The sequence below is a fragment of the Trachinotus anak genome, unplaced genomic scaffold, assembly GCF_046630095.1.
Source record: "Trachinotus anak isolate AG129_WGS33_773 ecotype Australia unplaced genomic scaffold, CSIRO_AGI_Tana_v1 ptg000024l, whole genome shotgun sequence".
Classification (NCBI taxonomy): Eukaryota; Metazoa; Chordata; class Actinopteri; order Carangiformes; family Carangidae; genus Trachinotus; species Trachinotus anak.
In genome coordinates, this window is record NW_027273875.1 from 3789540 (window position 1) to 3805801 (window position 16262).

Below are 16262 nucleotides of genomic sequence, written 5' to 3' on the forward strand. Positions count from 1 at the left end.
ATAGTAGAATAGTGAATCAACTAGATACAGCTGGGACTGAATTTCCTCTTCGGAAAGACTCAGGGTATGCTTATGGATACCCTTGAGCCTCCTGCGGAGCAACACTGTGTTGGAGTTCCCTTGAAAAAAATGGTAATGTTTTGCAACTGCATGTCATGGAGAGGAAGACTTTGCTTTGGAGTCTGTGGCTGGGTCCCACAGAAGGTGCTACCAAGGGCCTCATCAGTTCTGTTGAGAGACTTCAACCCTTGGGTTCTTGAAAGGAACATCCTGCCTGATGTAAACCTAAGATGTGCTTTAATATTGGTTCAAGCATGGCATCTTTGTCAGTATTATCTATTACAGGTCACACTAGAAGCGGCCTCCCACTGTGTCCCTCCAGGCATGGGGTGATTTTGTCTGTGAGCAAGGCACTGGAGCAGTGATTGTGTGTGTAGCTGTATCTTCAGATCTTAAGCTGTATGTCTCTGTATGACACTTGGATGAGAAGAGCAGCAGAGCTGTCAGCTGGTTATCACGTTGGGTGAATTAGATCAAGTGGCAGGGGTGGCTGCCAGGCAGACATGGTAAATCCATATTTGAAGTTACAGTGAAGTGGTGAGACCCCTGTCTGCGAGGTCTTCATCTCCTACCTCCAGAAGAGTTTTTCTTGCATCTCAGGGGCGGTTGGAGACATGAAATCCAAGTGAGTCATGTTCAAAGCCTCTATTGTTAAACAGCTGCTCAGACAAGTGGCCAGCATTGTGGTCACCTGTGCCTGATGTGGGGGCAACCCAGCACCAGCTGGTGGCCATTAGTGGTGAAGGAAGCTTTCAGGCTGAAGAAGGGTCTCCCCTGTCAGCTTTCTGGCTTGGTTAGCCCAGAAAACCCTGGAAACAGAAGACTAAGTATTGGCAGACCAAAAGGACAGCGGCTTTTGAGGTTGTGGAAAGAAAAGTTCAGGGAGGCCATGGACGGGACATAGACATAGACCTGGGAGAAGAAACACATTGAGGAACTCCTAAATCTGACTGACATTCCCTGTGAGGAAGAGTTGGAAGATTTAGGGAAAGTCTTGTTCATCTTTCTGGCGAAGCTCGCCAAAGTGACAGGGTGCAAAAGGTGAACAAGATCCAAGATGTTCTAGATAATGTTGGAATGTCTTAGTTGACATGTTTCTGCATTGTTGCTTGGCATGTTTCACTGGTTATTGTATTGTTACACTTTTTACTGCAAGGTACAAATGACTCCCATTGACTGGAAAAACTCAATGCCGCACAACATTGTTGAGAAGTTAGATGGTAAAGAAACAGAAAAAGCTTTGACGCAACTTGCAGTCTGTTTGCCGGGGCTGTGATCAGAGAGAAAGTGCTCATCATCGTCATCTTAATCACCCACATCAGTTATTTAAATACTAAATATTCACCCAGAGTCTCAGTCTGAACCTGAACTGTAGTAGCACAGTGCTGAGGTCGGTCAGAGTGGTGATGTATTCCCCCACTGCCTTCAGTATCATAGCTCGCACTTGGCAGCTGAATGCTAACCACTATGTAAATTTCCTAGCTCGGTTTCTTGGATTGGTTCAGTCCATGCCCATAACCTCACTCCAGGCTCATGTTCGCAGTGCTCTGATAGTTGATTGGCATTCACCGCAGCACTGCTCTCAAAACCTCTTTCTGACCCTGCAATCTGCCCTACAGAATCTGAATGACAGCCCGCGGCTAAAACATCTACTGCAACCTGAGTTTAAGGGGGTACAGTTAACTCGGGTTTGCCAAGGACAGGCGGCTAGGCTGCCGCGCTGCTTCTTATGTTTGGACAAATGTTTTATATCATTACCACAATCCAAAAAAACATGGTATCCTATAGTATTTGCTTACTCTGACACTAAATCTACCAAAAGGAATCAGTGTTGAAAAAGTCACGCCACAAACCCTCTAACAACCAGTTTAAATGTGTTCTCTTTCAGCAGGCTGTAAGATATACCAAATAATCTGGTGTCATAAATGCTTTTTTTTTTTCTTCCTTCATTTCTTTCGCGTGTGATTTGATACAGTGCAGTTGGCGTGCCTTGGGTTGGTTCAGCTTGGTTGATTTAATTTGGCTCACAGTAGGACAACTTTATAGCAATTAGGGGGCTGTATATCAACCAAATAACCCACTATCCTGTAACAAACCAAACAAAAAAAAAGAAAAGAAGAAAATACAAACACAGGAACCAACTGGAGGACGTATTTAATTGGTCATTGGTTTTCCCATTCAGCCTCAGCTGGTAAGACCAATTGAGTGGACTTAAGGAGTTCTGATTAGACCAACGGATCAGTGTGGTTTACCCAGCTTCCCACAGGGTTCATTAGCTTTTAGAACAATTTCTCACCTCTTAACTTGAAATGATGGAGTAAAATAATCATTTTCCACAAAGCAGGTAGTCACTCCTTAACAGTTTACAAGTGGCTGATCCAATTCATATCTAAAATGAAAGTTCAGTGTGTCAGCACTCTGTGTCTGTGTTTGTTTTGTCCTTTCTTCTATGTATGTTGCTTTGTCTGGGGGCAGACGAAATAATGGAAAGACATAACTATATACTGTAGTCGCACATTAGGATGTGAGTTGTGCAGATCACTTTCGATATAGTATTTTCTGTGATGGAAACATTATTCTCCAGAGGTGTTTGTTTCCTATAGACTTGTGTAACTGTAACCATACCACAGTGGTCTCCAGTGGTCAGGGTTTATTGATTGTTGCAGGCCTTGCTAACCTCCCGACCAGTCAGTGTATCTGTGGACTCCATAACTCTTCTCCCTCCAGACCGCCCATTATTGATGTGTGTGCTGTAGAAGTGGACCATACCACTTCAAGTCTCTAAGGTTTATTCAGTTTATCTCATCAATAAAAGGTAAAACAATTGAAGACAGACAGAAGAAAATAAGAGTGTAAACATCTTATTTAGTGCTGTTCTGTCAATTTGTAAAGCACCATAAAATCAACTGTTTTTATATTGATCTTATTGTTCATTTTCATTTTCATCCATCCATCAAACATAAAACCCGTGGAAAAAAATACACGTTCAGTTAATTAGTAAGTCATATGTATACACAGCACTGTAGAGTGAAGTTTACAGGGGATGCTATAAAACTGATAAACACTGTGGTAATGAGTTAAAGGCTAACGCCTAGTGATCCATCTCGTGCCCACATTAGCAGTGCTGAGCACTAAAGTGTGTTTATGCATCTCCAGGTAGCAAGCGTGTCCGACTTCTGAAAAATGACAAGGCACACTATACGTAAAGCACACTTGATGTACACGTTGGATTATTCACACAATCCAGTTACAGTAATCAGAACCGCCACAGATTATTACGTAATACAGTCGTTCTTTATGAGACTCATAGTAACATTGCATATGTAACATTGCCAACATAGATATCAACTGCTCACTTTTCCATTTTTTCAGACATACAGTATGTCCTTTCCCTAATATTTTCTCAAACAGAAACTAATGAATATAACATGTCTCTCCAATGTATGGTGTTCCTGTGTGCTTGTAGTGAAGCAGTTTAATTGTGTTATCAGTTGTATCAGTCCTCCCAGTCACTGAATGTGCACATGTTTTTCACTGCCATACAATTGTTACTCTAGTGTTGCATAGTTGATTTGACATGTTTGTTGATTATGTGGAAATTAAATGAAACCGATCTGAGCTTTATTGAGCCACATGTTTACGTGAGTGATGGGGCAGCTTCATGAACCACGTGTCACGCTTGCGGGTGTAACCGCACTTGTGAAAATGCTGCTTGATGTGCATATTATTTACAGTTTTTCTCAGTGCTAAAAAAAAAGTGGTGAAGATGTGTTGAAAGGTCCTCTTTTGCTCACTTTGTCCTTTCTGAAGCTGCAGTGCACCGCGCTCTCTCAGCCACAAAATCGCTTACACACTACCAGCTGGACAGCCAAATGTGGAGGAATTGTGCGTCTCATAATTGTGTTGAGGCATTTTCAGAGCAGCAATTATTAGCCTGAAAGCTTCCGTTGCTACAGTTGCAGATAAAAACATGGCAACATTTGTTGCTAATGGTTCCACAGTTAGGCTGTGTCATCACTGGGTTACGATGCGTTCACCATATCAGGAGGCAGTTTGAACTCAGGGGGTTGTTGAAGTTGTTGAGTTGTTGAATCTTGGGCTGCTTGAAATCGAACAGCGTTCCTCTTTAACATCGCTCGAAGGTCTGACAGAGAGGAGGATTGATTATGTTTGCTGCTGGCAGGTCTCCCATGTGGAGGATTGATCATCAATTGGTCACCTATTGGCAGAGTGAGTGTTGACAGCTCACCGCTACTGATGCTAGTGGCTGTCAATATACAAGCTCTCTTTCTCTTCATCTGTCTCCTTCACTTTCCTTCCCCCTGCGCTCGCCTCTCTCACATTTCCTTTTCTGCTTCTCCCTCTCACACATAACAGATTTACCACCTGTAAGAAACCGAGAGCCTCATTGCTGATTGCTGACCCATATTTTTAACCCATTTTCCTGTATTTGGGATCCATTCAGCGTTGTGAGCAAATGTTCTGCCTGTTTTTTGTTTTGTCTCTGGGTTCAAGCGTGAGGTCTTGTCCGTGGAGATGGATGTGTGTTGTATGTATGGCATTGTGTTTGTGTCAGAGCGGGGGTGTGTGTGTGTCTGTGCACGAGAGAGTATTCCAATCATCTCTGATTTGCTGGCAAATTGAAAAATCCCCTCCATCCTTCCATCCCGTCATCCCTAGACCCCAACCCAATCAGACCCCACGACCAAACCCTCAAGCCTGCTGCTTTTATGGATAAATGTGTGTATGTGTGTATGTGTGTGCATGTTGGTGGTGGTGGAAGATTCCAGGGGCTAATGTTGGGGAGGATTATCCCCCTCCTCTTCCTCTTTGAAGTGGTGCCCAATGGAACGAATTGCACCGTGCTGTCCCTAATGCACTGGTGAGCTTTCTCCATTTCTGTACTCCTCTCCTGAGTGCCGCCCCAAACCACCCTCCTCCCCCCTTCACCCACATCACTCATCCAATCAGAGTGCAACATGTCGAAACAATGTGTGGCACGGTGATTGGATAGTGCAAGTTAGCTGCTAAATATTGCGTCTTTTTTTATTTTTTTTATTTTTTATTTTTTTGGTTGTGTGCTGTTTTTGAATCAGGCTAGAGGTGGAGGTGTGTGTGTGTGTGTGTGTGTGTGTGTGTGTGTGTGTGTGTGTGTGTGTGTAAGGGTAGTAATGGTGCTGGAGCGAGTCAGAGGCTGCTGGTGTTGAAGAGGTTGTCAGTGCAGATCCCTGCACCAGCTGAGGAAGTCAAAGACAGAAGTGCCTTTTACCAAACCACTGAAACCCCACATGTCGTGCACTGTAGTTCACACTGAGGCAGATTTATGTGATACTGGTAAAAATATTACATCAGCCATTTAAATAACATGAAATATACTGTAAATAGTGAACATAGGCATGTTAAAATCAAGTAGAAACTAAAAAATGATTATATTTATTGTGCCTGTATTTCAGTGTTTAGTTTATATTATCTTTATTTTAATATTTCAGTCAATGTTTTCTTTTTTTTTTCCCCTAGGTTTTGGAAAGTGTTTGAGATGAGGGTCTAGAGCAAAGGGTCAGGGTTTTAGCTGCAGAGGTCTGCAGAGGTTGAGGTGAGCAGGGAGAGCGCTGGAGCTGGGTGAAAGTAAGTTGGTGCCAGAGAGGAGGAGGAGTGCAGGGTGGAGGCTCAGGCTCCTCAAGCACAGAGGGAGAGGAGAAGGACTAGACTTTAGGAGTTAAGGAAAGGACTAAAGAATGGAGAAGAGGTGCTGCTGCACAGGGAGGAGGTGGATGAATCAGGGGAAAATGCCAAGGCTCAGCAGGAGACAGGAGACAGGGGAGAGCCGGGGCTGACGGGGGGAAAGCAGGTGTGAAAGAATCCCTTTTCCTTACTCATTTCCTCTTGTATGTTTTCACATCTATAATGACTCGAGTCAAACAATTGCAGTTAGTCTTTTCCCTCTTCTTAGTACACCGGTACTCCAGCCAAGGCTGGCGGAGTGTCAAATGGCACAGTGTTGTTCTGTGCCCTGCCCTCTGCTCTCACTCGCTCTCTCACGGTAAAGACTTGGCAGCACACTCAGCCCAGCAGGTCAGCAGTCCCACACCCAGGAGGTCCTCACAGCAGAACAGGACAGTACACTTACAAAACAGTCCACTTAAGGAAAGGTTTGTTTTATATCACATATCTAGTATATATCACAAGCAAGGAGTATAAGAAGGAGGGTAAGAGAAGAGAACTGGTATGTGATGAGAAGTAGGGGTAATTATGCAAAAGAGAGTTGGGGGAAAAAAACAAAAAAGGAAAAGACGTGACCTGACAGGGAGAAAGTAGGGATTTGGAGGGAAGTTTTTGGACAGTCGTGCTGCAGAGAGTCAAACCTGCAGAGAGGGCAGTGGTGGCAACACCTTGAGCCTTTCGCTGCAGGTTTGGAATCAGCAGGGTGGTTGAGGAGTGATATCTGTCAGGTAAACTCAGCCGGTACACTCTGTGCCGAGGCAAGGGGGAGGAAAGCCCATCAGCTAGTTTTCTTTGGCCACAGGTTACAGTTTTTACAGTTTGTTTTCTTTCCACTAACCCCCCTCGGTGCGCCATTCTGTTTGAAAAGAGCGGAGAGGAAGTTTCGAAGCAAAGTAAAGGATGAGAGGGAAATATATGTATACACAACCCCGTAACCAGAAGTTTGCTGGCTTGGACTTACAGTGCAGTGAAAATCTGGGCAGGGAAAAGATAAGTGAAGAACTTTCCGCATCAGAAGAAGCTAAAGACAGAAAAGTTATTTGGCAGATGAAACTTGCTTGTATCTTTATTATTTCAGACTGCCAACATCTATGGATTCCCGACAATTTTTGTGGTCTGTGTTGACTCACATCCACAATTCATACATGCCAAGATCCACATAACCCACCAAAGAAAACTTCCAACTTCGCCAATCCCTTATATTTCATTATTTTTTTCATAGAAGATTTTTGTTGGAAGGAACCACAAAGAATCATTGGACTCTTCTCCTGACTGTAATTTATTTTTCTTAAGTCATCTCTGTTCTACAAAATTATCCAAAGAACTCATTATTTAGTAAGTCATTTGTCAGTTTTTTATGGCTCTGACCCTTGTTCAGTTTACTTCTGGTTACATCTGATTTTCATTTACCCGCTGAAGCTCCAACTTTCAGAACCAGCTTTTTTTTTTTGTCGTAATTTTATTAAACTGTTGCTTTGAACATGTAGAAATCATTGGACAAAATAGCCCACAAGTGCGGATACGGCACTGAGAAAAATAGAAACAAAGCTGTCATCTAATTTTTGTGAAAGTCATACAAAGAAGAGAATATTTTGAATGTCTGTTATTTTGAATTTGACAGAACATTTTGAAGAAAAGTGCAAAATGCTTTGATCAAGCCGACTCAAAATTGAATGAATATGATGCATTCAAAGCATGGAGATAAAGACATTGTTCTTTTTAAGTGGTACACAAAATACACTCATCACTCATGGACAAACAGGGCAAAAAGGCTTAACAATGAGTTTCTTGATCTCATAATCTACACAGAAGTCCTTAATGTAATCTCAGGATGCCTTCTGAATTCAAGACCTCAGATTTTTCTAAATGAATGAGAAATATTTGGAAATTTTCCTTGGTCTCTTACAGTTATTTATTCCACCTTAACCTCTAAAGGCGAACTCCTGTATTGCGTATTCATAAAGTTCATAAAAGAGAGAGGCTGAGATATCCTGACGTCAAGTCTCAAAAACCCTGGATCCTATGCTTCCCATAATGCAATTCAATGACATCTTTTCATTAGACCATCACTGCCTGGTTAATGCTCGTGTTCCTCTGGCTCTACACCCCCAGTTTGTTATGCAGGTTTTCTGTCATAAAGCTGCAGTCTCAGACCTGACGAAGCTCCTCCTGAGCCACAGAAGACGTTATACAAGTGTTTTTACTGGCTCAGTAGTACTCCTCATGACTAGTAAACTGAATTTGATTTGTAAGATCGGTGGAATGCCCCAAAGCGGACATGAAAGGGTTAATGTGATGTCAAGTGACGATGGAAAAGCGCCTCATCCACTGTAAAATGCAGCTGTGCACTTCAGATGAGATTGTTTGCATATTTTTTTGTGTAGTATGAATGTACTTTATGACTTTTCCTTCTATCTGGAGCTTCTCCTCAGAGTCATTTCTCTTTTTCTAGCCAGCACAATCAGTTCAGTTGGAGAACAGACAGCAAAGAGAGACGGAGGAGGGGGAGAGTTGTGGATGGTGAGGGATATGTCATTTGATTCTTCCTTTTCAGGTCATTTCTTCTCATTACATTCATCTGATTGTTTCAGATGTAACTTTGTGCACCCTATTGACATTCTTCCAGCACCTGCCCCCATCATACATCTGGCATGAAACCATCTCAAGTGTTAAACAATGTTAGATAGGATCAGAGGGCAGAGACGTGGAAAGAGCGACGCAGCGTCTGTAGTTCTGTGCCTTGGTTACAAGATCCCTCTTTCTCTCTTATACACACACACACAGACACACACACACACACACATATACACACGTACTGTATGTGTATATATATATATATTTATATGTATAATATGTACACACATCACACATACAAAATCATTCATTGCCCACCTGCATACTGACAGAGGCATGCACCACTTACATGCACACCCTCTTACACCTACACAATTATAAACACATAGCTGTGGGGTGGGGTGGGGGAGGGGTGGGTATAGCTGTAGGCCAGACGGGCCAAGTCATGCAGCAGACAGACCCACCCTGTTGGATCAGCATCAACCTGGCTCCCCACACACAGCTCTGCTCCAAACCTAATACTGGCTCACTACACACAATCCCTTCTTCTTAGGCTGCTGTCTGTTTCCAAGATGCTTCAAGGTACTAAGAAAGATCCGAGACAAGGGCCTTTTCTGTCCGCCAGCAATGGTTACTCTTATATCTCAGGACTTAACAGCCACTATAAGTGTTTTACCAGCCACCCAGGTCTCATTTCTAGATTCAGGAAAGACCTGGAAATCATGGTTGGCCTCCTCCCAAAGTGACCAGCAGAGTAACGTAGACTCCTGAGGGAAGCAGTCTGGTTCTTGCTGTAGTTTTACGAGCTCTCTGCTACCAGGATTTTGGCCTGTGTTCGTAGTTGCTGATGGATTCTCCAGAGAGACTTCCCAGACATCAAAAAACTCAAGTGACGGGTTTTGGACGTATACTTTTTGAGGATCAAACACAACACATCACTGCTTTGTCTGAGCTCATTCAGAAGAGACCAGCTGTGGACTAACTGTACTAATCCAGAAGGATTTATCAGTACTTTTGATATTGTGAGGTTTATTTCATATTGTAAATCAAACAAATTAGGGTTAACAATATCAGGACTGCTTTGTGTTTTTGAAATATGTGATTACAGGTGGGAGCTGTTTTTATGAGGCTTTGCTTACTTACTGATATCTCATCAGGTGAAAGCTTCCCCACCCACCAAGGTCAGGAAACATTGTTGAGACCTATTACCTCATTTAATTATTGATAGATAAATTGCATCTTCATGGGGTAAAATGCAATTTAAACACATTTGAAAGCCATTTCCTATATTTTGAGTTCATGTTCAAGTATTGTTTTACTATGGTACTGCTAGACCCCTTGGCATTAACGTTGAAAATTTACCACTTAGCTCTGGGTCATATATGCTGAATATATGAATATATAATATATGCACTGCTGATTTTTTAATGCAAAAATAGACTCTTTTTAAAATTTACAACCAAGAAATATTGGATTTTTAATGTAACTAATGCATCCCCTGGTCATGAAACAGTCAGTTAAATTACATTTTTTAGTTTAAATTTTGGGCAGCTTAAATGCTTTTTTTTTTTTTTTTTTACAGTTGTGATATGAACACTTATACTGCCTGCAGAGCCATATTACTGTTTTAAAGCTACATAAGACCATTGACACTGAATATGGTTTTAAGGCACAGCAGCATATTGTATAGGGCCAGAGTGAATTAAGTTTAGAAAATTATAATAATTTGGCACAGAAATTTAATATAATACACTGATACTACAATTAATTTGTTCCAAAGTGGTTCACGGGCAAAAGAATATGAAAGGCTGAACAGACAGAACAGGAAAGTAGTTTAGTAATGACTGAAACTATTGAATGATGAAGAAGAGACAGTTAAAATCACTTGGTAATGAGAGGCAAGGTTAAAAAGGGAAACATCAGAGGCAATGACCGCTTACTGCAAAAAGGTCAGACTGCTGAGCAAACACACACCTTTAGTCTTCAGTTTGACAGCTTGAGCCATGGGACAGGATTTTTCATTGCATAGCCAAGAGTGTAAAAGTTCACAAATACAACGAGGAGTCAAACTGTGAAGTTTTAAAAGGTTAAAAATAATAAGCAAAAATCTTCCATTCAAAAATCCACTGTAAATGTGAAAATACTCCTTTGCTCCTTTCTTTGATCTGCTCAGGAATCTGGCTGCATCATTATATATGAGCTGAAGGCGAGAACAGGCTTTACACCTTCAGGTAGCCTCGAGCTCCATTCACTATGGTAGAAACCGCCTGTTCACTGCTGTTTAAAATGCTACATGCTAAGCTTGACTGTGTAACACAGCCCTAAGGCTTCAGAGCTTACTGAGAGCTGCTCCTTTGGCTCCAGCCTTTGCTAATGCTCTGCCACAAGGTCACTGAGCTGCTTTCCAGGGTGAAAAGAGAGACCAGAAACACTTATTTATGCCAACATCAGTGAAACTATGTATGTTTTGGCTATACTGGTGGAGAACCACTATTTTGGCTAAACTGGTCCAACTTGGAGATTCACAAAATATACGAACATGTTAAGTCTTAACAAAACATGGCAGGATGTTTAGCTGAAAAACATTTTGAAAGTCAAAAACAGAGAATTAGGTTTGTCCTGCTAACATCAGAAATCTGCAAGCAAAACTTTTTCTATAATTCAGTGCAATAGCAATGTATGTTGTGTAATATTATCTACCAAACATGCCCCAGTCGATACTTTTACAGCTGCTTTTACTGATGTTGTCTGTTTCTGGTGTTCAGTCTCTTGTCCAGTCTGGTCTTCCACTCTCTTTTTAATGTGTAAGAGTGGAGATCGTAAAGTGGAACTTAGAGTCTGTTTACAGGTCTTGGGGAGTAGTACAACATATGTGGAAAAAAAATTGCACAAAGCCTTTTGTGGCTTCAAGGGGAGTTTGATAAATTGCCTCAAGTGATGTCACTCGAGTCGGCACCGTTTGGGTCTACAAGTTTGAAAATTAAAAAAATCTGGGGGTGTGGAGTTGGAAAGAAATGAGCTTAGGAGACCCCTGTAGCCTGCTCCTCATCTCTGCTTAAGGCTGCATTAGGAGCTACTGCAGTAGCATAACACACCTAAATCTCAGAAGCAGTTTTTGACAAGTAAGAATAATGCATACAGTATTTGTGGTTTTGCTGCTCTCACTTTGATATTTTTTGTTTGTGAGTGCGACAGTGTTATCAGACTGCAAAGCTACTTCAGTGCAGTTCTCTTTTAAGGTGTTGAATGACTTGTCACACAGTAAGTGCTGCTTCCCTAAGACTTAAAGACTCTGGCCAGGTCCTCTGACAGTCTAGCCACTTAAGGGAGTCCACCGGGATGCCTCTGGCTGTCCCCGTTGGTTTAGCCGTGTCCATCCTTGTCTTAAGTCAGGAGAGGAGTCTTACCCTCCGCTCCTTGTACCATGGCAAAGACTGCTCTCCCTGCACCTCTGCTCTGTGTAGAACCATTGATCGTTAATGTAAGTCCTGGTTTGGGTGAAAATTTAAGCTACCCAAAAATGATCTATGCTTGGTCCCTCCACCTGCTTCCCTCTCCTAACTGTTGGTTTGATCATAAGGTACGTGATGCAAAGTCAGAACCTCTTCCTTTGTAAAAGGTAGAAAAACTTGATAAACCTAAAGGACTTTCAATTGTGTTTGAGAGGAATTGTTAAGTTTGTGTTGTTACATAAAGCATACAGCATGATTTTTTCATGCAAAGTGAACAGTCACATATGTCCACTATCTTATTTTAAGGTTCAGTTCATGCATTACATGAAATACACTATTTCTGATGCCCTCCACTTATGCTGTTACTGAAATATACATTATGTAAATGGTACAGGTCTTTTCAAGGGGCAACATGAAACTTTTTCTTCAACTCTTGGGAAACAAAGTATCTGCGGACCGACTCCGTCCTCTTTTCGGCTTTTATTTTTAGAGTCAGAGTGATATTTCCCTGACATTTTCCGCCTGGCTGCAGAAACCCAGTGGCTGGTCTTTTCCAGCAAGTGCAAAAGGCCAGGCCACACAGCCTTTTATCCCAGCTAAGTGACGTGCTAGGCCAGCTGTAATTGTGCCCCTCAATGGCTGCTGTTAAGACGGCTCGATAGTGACAACAATGAAACTCCTGAGTGACTTCAATTCTACCTCAAACCTTTTTTTTTTATTTTTTTATCATGTCTTAACTTTTTTTTGATAACGTCTTTGTCCTGACTTTCAACACATTTACCAATACAGAACTTGTAGTTAATGTTTTCCCCCTTTCATTCGGTCCTTTCTCTTTTTTAATCTTTTTTTACAGCCTCATTTTCTTCTACTTTATCACCTTCTCTCTTTTCATCTACATCTTTTTTTCTTTTCATTTATAAAATAACTTTAATATTCTCATCCTGTCTCACTTTCTCTCTCTCTCTGTTTTTTTTCTTTCTCCTTCATCTCTCTATCTCTCTCTCGAACACCCCCTCCTCTCTCCCTCTTTCTCTCTCTGGATATCCTCACCATCCCGGTGCCCGTCTGATATGAGTTCTGTTGGATGAAATAAATATGAGGCTGGAGAGGTATAAATATTTATAGCTGCTTCAGCTGTATAATTCTGCACGGCAGTGTGTTGTTGCACTGCGTGCATGTGTGTGTGCCTGCTTGCATGTATACATGTAAGGGGTGCGTGTTTGTGGTATATGTTTTCAGACCTTTGGCCTTTGCAGGTGTCAGGGCTACTGCGGGGATAAATAATTCACATGAAGTTAAAACTTAAATGCACATCATTCTGATAAGACAATAGTAGCAGCATGACAGCATACACACACACAGACACACACAGACATACACCACCTGGCACTGGGCAAAGGTGCCCTCACACATGTAGAAATGAATGTAACCATGCATGAAAGCACACTCACCCTTGTGTAAACCTTTATATTCATGAAATGAAATGCACACATCAACACACTCTGATAAGCTTACCTTAATACACAAATGTTGTTAAACACACACACACACACACACACACACACACACAGATCTAGTAATACATCTATTCATCCATCCATCCATAAACTAAACACATAAATGATGCACACACTCCAGTTAAAAAAAAAACACTATATTAGATAAATTACTGCTGTTTGTGGCTGTTGTGTAAATATGCACATCCATACTTGTGTGTAGTTAATATAACCACTCGAGTCTATTTCTGGTTGTGCGCTTTCATGAATGTTGTGTACCTTTGTGGTACACAACATTCATGCGTTGGCGAGTGCTTGCTCATGTCAGCCATCTCCACTCTGTCTCTCACAACACGCTCACACACTCAGACCCAGGCTCACTACCTGCGTTACACACAGATAGGGCTGCGTCAATAAGTAATGAGGGCGATACGAGGGCCTCCCAGTTGACCCAGGTCTTTAATATTTTACGGTAGGGTCTCTCAGATGGTACCAGCCGGCACACTGCCGCAGCTCAACCGTAAAATCTCACTTCACAGAACTCGGATGGCAAGCGCCGCCCTCTAAGGTCCAATTTAATAACATCCTCTGAGAGCCTGTCAGTGCAGTCAACTCAAACAGCACTTTGTAGAACTTTTGTTTTATCCTATATGTGTAAGAGTTAAAGCTACTGTACAAAGTTTGTAAGCATGGAGCCTTTGCGGAAATAGGATTTGTGTTTGAGCTTCAGGTGCTAATTTGACATAAGCGTCTGTGAGTTTTGAGCAACTGTGAGTTTTGAGCAACTGGGGCAGCTTATATGCAATTTTTTTACAGTCAGGAAATGAACACCTACAATGCATACAAAGCCATATTACTGTTTTAAAGCTACATAAAGTTAAGTGTGGTTTTCAGAGGTCCCATTTTTACACTTTTCCTGTGTTTTATTTGAAGTGTTGATATCCATAAGAAGATATATTTGTGGTTTTAAAAACAAAAAAGAAAAAGAACCAAAAATGTAGTTTTACAACTCCTCTCTCAAGCTTCTCTCTGGAGCTCTAGTAACAACAGTTCAGTGAGCCAATCAGAAGAGAGGCTTTGAGTCTGATTGGCTGACTGTTACAGCATGTTTCAGTAGAGCATATGTCAGGTAAACAGAGAAAATAAATCCTGTAAGGCTGGACAGTGGGTCTGGTTGGGCCGGGCTTGAGGCATGGTTGAGAGCGGTGACTGCTTTGTTGTGACATCACAAAGTTAAAGAAGTCCTGACAGCTCATTTTAAGGCTCAGTTTCTGAATACAGGCTGTGTGCATTTCTCTGTGGACTGAGCACTTTGATACTTTCACAGTATTAATATAGAGCCTAGACCTGCTTTATAATCAAAAAGACATGGGAATCTCACTTTATACAATATGGTACCTTTAAGGTACAGTAGCATACTGTATAGAATCAGACTGAATTAAGTTGAGAAGAAAAACATCATAATTTTGCACTACAACTTAAAACAGAAAAGTAGTTAGGCAATAACAGAAACTATTTAAAAAATTATTATTATTTAAGATAGACCAAATTAATGAAGACAAGAGTCAAATCAGTGAGTCAGCTTCACTGTTTCACAAGTTTAAGAGTACAGCAGCGGTAATGATTTCTTGGCCAGAGATTTTACATGCACCATTTCAGTCACCAGCTCACGTTTATAAAAATTAGGCTTACGCTGCCTGAAAAGACAAACATAAAGGTTAGCGGTAACATTAGCTGATGGATATCAGTGAAATGTGCAAAATGTCATATTCATCATTTAAACTAACAGTTTAAAAACAAAAGAAACACAAGCACAGAATCAAATAAAGTCTCTGTCAGTTTACTGACAGGAAGCAGTTACTTAGTTGATAACAACAAGCGAAGCCAAGAAGTTCCCCACCGCAACCAAATATCTTGTCCTCACTTGACCTGGGGCTTTAGTTATTTTGCTATAAACAGCTGGGGGTGTTAATATTTATAAATTAATCGCATACACTGTCAAGCATGCAGTTCATATAAAACTACTCTGTAACGGTGTCTATACTAGCATTCTTGATCTTTCACTACGGTAGTTTTTAACGGATAAGTGCAACATAACTTAAAAAGATGAGATTGTTTTGAAGTACAAAACACTTAATGCTGAAATCCAAATGTGTTGTTAACCACACATACAGCAGAGAAACAGAAGGGAAATTTTGCAGAAGTTTCGATGCTGCTGCTTAGAATAGATCCGCTCAGCAGGCGGACAGTTGGGTTTAGTTTCGATTATATTGGTATACAGTCAGACAAAGAAAGATGTCCACTGGAGAACATCCACAAGTCTTTGTCTCAAAATGTTACCTGTCAGACATATTGATTTATTGAAGTTTGATGTGTGTTTCGTGCGTGTATTTGTTGTAGTCTACATGGTACACAAATCAACCACTGCCTGCACAAGGTTTGCAGTGAAAGCCAAAATTTCCAGTCAGGACAGGCAGTGTGATTCTGTTTCCATTTAGCCGCTGTATTTTTAAGTAAAACATATAATACTAACAGTCCAATACTTCATTTGTTTCACCTGTTTGTTTGTTTGTTTGTTTGTTTGTTTGTTTGTTTGATCGATCATCAGCAGGATTATGCAAAAAGCACTGAACAGATTTGCTCCAAACTTGGTGGAGGGATGGGGCATGGGACAGGGAAGAACCCATTAAAGTTTGGTGTGGATCCAGTTAAAGAGGCAGACTCAGGAATTTTTCATCACTTTCCTCAACATTGCAAGTTAGAGTTTCCAACATTTTCGTCACTTTCTCTGGAAATGATTTATGGAGCTTGATGTAAAACATCAGACATATTAATGGTATTGAGATCTGTGAGTATAGGAATTTGGTGCAGATCCATATAATGTTCTGCATCTCACAGACATATTGTTTGGCCCTGGCAGAGGTATGCACTCTTCTAAGCGCCTTTCTAGTTTGCGTTA

The 16262-nt window shown here is 41.3% G+C and overlaps 1 protein-coding gene across 2 annotated transcripts in view; it reads left to right on the plus strand.

Moving 5' to 3' along the window:
• Window positions 1–16262, plus strand: part of jade2 (jade family PHD finger 2) — a 185294-nt gene that overhangs the window by 113463 nt on the left and 55569 nt on the right. The gene's annotated exons all lie outside the window — the stretch shown is intronic.